The sequence below is a fragment of the Solanum pennellii genome, chromosome 8 (genome assembly GCF_001406875.1).
Source record: "Solanum pennellii chromosome 8, SPENNV200".
Lineage (NCBI taxonomy): Eukaryota > Viridiplantae > Streptophyta > Magnoliopsida > Solanales > Solanaceae > Solanum > Solanum pennellii.
Genome location: NC_028644.1, coordinates 24,887,693 through 24,893,319, shown reverse-complemented (window position 1 = coordinate 24,893,319; position 5,627 = coordinate 24,887,693). Strand labels below are relative to the sequence as shown.

The following is a 5,627-nucleotide window of genomic DNA, read 5'->3' as shown; positions in this document are numbered from 1 at the left end:
TAATTGCAACCACTTTGCGGAGTTGAAGGAACTATGGGAAGTTGGAGTTGAAACATATGATGTTGTAACTAATAAAATATTTCAAATGTGTGCAGCTTTATTGTGGACAATTAGTGAGTTTTCAAGTCTAGCAATGCTTTCTGGATGGAGCACCACGGGGAAAATGGGCATGCCCCACTTGTAATAATAATACTTGTTCCCAATATCTCAAACATAGTCCAAAGATATGTTACTTGGGTCATTGGACATTTTTACCTCCTGATCATCCATTCAGAAGCGATAAAAGATCATTCAATGGCAAAGAGTAGCATAAAGTTGAACCTACTCCATAAAAGAGTTGTCGTATTGGCCCAAACAAATTGAGGTACAATCTTAATGTGATGAACATAGAGAAGAATATTTGTAACAGTTTGCTAGGGACTTAAATGGATATACTTGGAAAGTCAAAAGATCATATAAATTCTCGCTATGACTTGTATGAAATGGGTATACATAAAGAGCTTCAACCTCTAAAAGATTATGCTACAGGAAATATCCATCTAGCTAAAGCTTATTTCTCTATAACACCTAATGAGAAAAAGTTATTTTGCACTGGTCTAAAAGATGCCAAATTATCAAAAAAGGGTGTGCTTCTAATATATCAAGTCGTGTGCAAATTGAAGGGATGAAAGTCTCAAGATACAAAAGTCATGATGCTCATTTCATAATGCATTACTTGCTCCAAGTTGCATTCAGAAAAGTGTTACCCAAGAATTTTTTCATGGTCTTGATTAGATTGGGGAATTTTTTTAGAGCCACATGTAGCAAGATTATAAGAAGAAGCGATCTTGATAAGATTAAAGCAGAAATCATAGATATTGAATGCGATCTTGTAAAGATATTTCCTTTATACAGAGGAAGGTGGTGTTTCACCTTTATTTCCTAAGACAGGTCATCCATTAGGATGTGAGAATATAAGGAAAGGGAAGATTATTAAAATGAATAAACATGAGTTGTTTGAAGCACATCGATAAACTTTTTTAAATACCGGAGATGAACAAATAGAGGCATTTATCAAGTAAGATAAATTAGTCGTTCGTTTTGAAACTTCATTTAGATGTTATGATAATGTATTTCTAGTTTCATTTCATTTATAAATACACATTAATTAAATTACATTACATGCTTGCAGGGAAAATAAGAATTTAATTGATAATCATACTAGAGGCAATGCATGGGTAAAAGCATAGGTGAATAGTAGAGAATTTAGTGATTCTTTTAGGGAAAAAGTTAAAAATGTTGAAGTATCCAATCCTTTAAAATGGCTAGAGAAAGGGCCTAACTTTGTGGCAAAAAGATATACTGGATATTTCATTAATGGATATAGATTTCATACGAAGACACGTGATGCCCTTGCAAAACTCATAATGTTAGAGTGAGCAATAACAAATAGTTTTGCTAGTGCTAGGGACCAATATCATGTTGATGGAATGGTTCTCTATTATGGAATTATTAAGCATATCATTCAGATTGATTATTATGGTTGCTTTAGTGTTGTACTTTTTAAATGTGATTGGTTTCATAATGAAGTCGAAGAATTTTGATTGACTCACGTATATGCCAACAAGAAATGTAGTACAAATGATCCCTTTGTACTAGCATCTCAAGTGCATCAAGAGTTTATGTGGAAGACCCAATTGAGAAAAATGTTTATTATGTAAGAAACAAAATCCCAGTGGATATGTATGATTAATGTAAGAGAATTTTCCTAATATAGAAGAAACATTTATGAGGGACCTAATGATGATATTGATTTATCAGAAAGAGATTATTTGATGTAGATGTTAGATGGACGAGGGAAGATCTTCCTACTAATATCATCGATGCTCCTTCCACTGCGCAACATTCACAATATGAAGCTATGAAACATCGGAATAGGAGGATGACTTTGATGATACTGGTTGGGATTGGATGAAAATTGATGATTGACTAAGGATCTTGTGAACTTGTTCAAATACATTATATTTTTGGCTTTTTTGTAGTAAGTAATGAATATGCTTTTGAGTTTCATCATATAAATTTGAATGTTTAGTGCACTAGATTTCCTATCTCTTCTTTATATTTCTATGTGTTTCTTTTTCATGTTATCTAAAAATTACTGCAACTTTAATGATATACATGTGCTAAAAATTGTTGGATACGTTATGAATTTTTTGTTAGTCCTGCAGCTGCGTACAATTGGACTATGGTATTGATTTGAGATGCTTGGAGAAGACGTAGAAGTCATTTGAAGATGAATTATTATAATCCATATGACAATGAAGAAGTTCGAATAACAAAAAGGCCTTGTCATATTCCAGAATGTCAATTTAGAGAGCTCCTCAAATATTGGAATTCTGAAAAATTCAAGGTAAAAATGTAGTTCAATGGTTATTTGCTTCATTTCGTGTTATCCTTTGTGATATTAGTGCAGCTGCTTCTTTATTTCTTCTTTTAGTCTCTTCTCTGTTGTAACATGTTGCAGTTTCTGTATTCTTTTGTTGTGATGGTAACATGAATTAAAAAAGCTTTGTTTAAAAGACATATAAATGTTAGAAAGGGTTGACAGACTGATATACACCTCCTCTAGTACACTATAGCACTAATATGCCTTTGGTTAACATTATTGATTCATTTCTTTGCAGAAAATGTCTGAAACAAATGCAATGAATTAAAAAAACTGATGAATTCACACACTTCTTGCAAAAAGAGTTCCGCTCTAGTTCGTAATAAGCTGGTGTGTTCTCTTATATATTATCTAGTCTTAACATGACATTTAAAGAATTTCTGATATACGTTTCGATGTGTCTAGGTGAAAGATAAGGAAACAGTAATATCTAAGGATCTCTTTGTGGTTACAAGAACAAGAAAACCGGGGCGTATGTACAAGGCTTCAAATGAAAACACTACTAGTAAAATTGTGTGTTAACTGCCGATTTTCATTTTTTTTTATTGAGATCAATTAGTTATTCCATAAGATTGTGTTTGTTAAATATGATTTTGTAGGCTGAAATGGAGGAAATTGAAAAACAAACATCCGGGACATCTATGACTATATGGGGCAAGAGTTACAAAGACTACTTTGAAAAAATATTTGGCAATTCGGACTCAACTTTAAATAAAACAACTGATGGAATGCAGCATATTGCAAGGAAGGATGCAGAAAATGGAGAAACAAATGGAGGAACAAAAGAAAATTATGCGACAAGAATTTATTGTAGATGTAATTGCACAACTTAAGCATGCATGATTAATTGATCCTAAGATTCTGACAGCATTGTCCACTCCTTCACCAAGAGAATCTACTTCCATTCAAGGGGCTGAACAAGGTTGGTGTCGCTAAATCTATGTTACTATTGTTATTTGTTGTTGCTATTTCTTATGTTCCTTAGCTGTTTTCAGCATGACTTCTTCTTTACTACATTTGATATACTTACTCGAGCCGAAGGTGTATTGAAAAGGATTTCTATACCTTTACAAGGTAGGTGTAAGGTTGTGTTAACACCACCCTCCTTAAGCCCCACTGGTAGTGTAATGGTTTTCATTGGTCATGTTATTGTTTTTGTTGTTGTTACCCTCTAGGATTAGAATGGAAAACTTTCAGGAGTTATAAACACCAACTATGACTGTTACGATGTTATTGATCCAAGGATGTTGGGGAAATGTTAGGCCAAGGATCAGTAAATACGGGAAATTAAGGTTAGGTTCTCGAGATGGTGTTCAATTAATGCAAGCTTGTTGTCTGGTAGTTTAATGTCTGAGTTGCTGCTTGTAGTCTTGAAGAGGACCAATTGTTAGATTCATGAGTTCTCTGGTACTTGATACTTGTAGTCTGGTTTCTTGTTTCTGATGATGAAACATGTCTCTTTTTCTCCCTTTTTATATTTTCCCTTCTTATCTAAATGTTTCTCCTTTTTTTGGGGTTCTGGCTTATCGGTCTAATCTGCGACAACTTCATAGATAAAAGAATCAGTATATGTTAGTATGATAGTGTTGAATCCTACCTTGACAATTATGTGTAGACGAGCAAATATAGTAGAAAGGAAGATAATAGGAGGAGATTAAACATAAAGGTTGAAGTAGTTGGTTAAGATGCCCTTGAGCTTGAAATGGAACCATAACTATAGCTACTTCATCTTGTTTCTCATCGCTAAACATGAATAATATGATAAGCGCAAGCTCAGACATTTAAAAGAAGCATACAAGTGTCCTAAATAAAGGGGGTCTTGGATGTGTCCGGAGGATTTAAGGTGTTGGGTAGAACCATCGCCTTATGGTTGTAGTTAGCTAAGCAAACATAGTATACAGAGAGACCATAAGAAGAAATTAGACAGGCAAATTGTAGTAGCTTATAGAGAAAGCCTATCATTAGAAAAATGTATACTTAAGTATTTTTCTCAAAATTATATTTATGGAATTTGACATGTTTAACATGGAATCTAACTACATGCACCTATATGAGTTCGTTCACATTGTCAGTTCCATGTAAGGATAAAGGATGAGATTTTCATCACAGCATAATACTAAATCCATTATAAAGTAAATTGCAGTAAACAATAAAACTACATATGTAACAGGCTAGGTTTCATAGCAAAAAGACACATTATCTCTAGTCATATACTAAAAAAGAGATGAGGAAGAAACCACAGTCTCTGGGCTTAATCACTTCTACATTAAATTCAATATTTTTAGCTTAAATTCATTATCTAAAACTAGTCTGAATGTGCAACCTTCTACTCTAAATCACTTCTCTGGGCTGCCTTATTGGTTTTTAATGTACTTAATTCCGAAAGTCTCCCATCTCACACTAATCAGAGTACATGAAATAGTCATTATTAGATTATTCCATACTCCAAATAGTATATTATTTGAGTTTATTGAATTTATATATGTATGTATTACTATATAAATATTGTGGATCCATTAAGATTTTGCGAAAAATTTGCTAAATTATTTATATTTTTTGTAATTGTATGTAGGTGATGCAAGTGAAGAAGGCAATGAAAGCAGTAGTGAAGACTTGACATAGGAGCTGAAGTATTGATGTTAACTTTATTGATGTTCTATAACTCTTATATTTTTGAAGATTGAAAACTATCATGTGTTTCACCTTTTTTGAATGCTTTAAAAACATTTGTATATTTTGCTTTTATTGATATTAGAATCACGAATCTTTAATTCTAATTTTAATAATGAACATTTATTCTCATGAACGATTTATGTGTACTTTTATGTTATAAAATTACTGCAATAAATAAATCATATAATATTTGTGGAAGTGGACCAATCGTATAAATACGTATCAATATAACTTAATAATAATTGTTGAATATGAATTGTTGCAATACCATGTAATAACCGTTGAAATATCCATTTAGCAACATTTATATATTTGTTTAAAAGTGTTGCATTACCCTATAACAACCGTCGCAATAGAATGAAATGGTATGTTGAATCAAAAGAAAAAACTGTAGCCATAACCTCAATAAAACTGATGCATAAACCTCGATTCCAATGGTTCATAATAGTACCAATACGACCATAATCGTTGGCAATTGATTCAAGTGAGAACGGTGGTAATAGATCCATATATGGCTTCGGTTTACACC

General features: G+C 32.5%; 1 pseudogene; it reads left to right on the top strand.

Moving 5' to 3' along the window:
- The first annotated feature begins 2,666 nt into the window (after nucleotides 1-2,666).
- LOC114078367 lies at nucleotides 2,667-5,047 on the top strand (annotated as a pseudogene).
- Nucleotides 5,048-5,627: the final 580 nt, after the last annotated feature.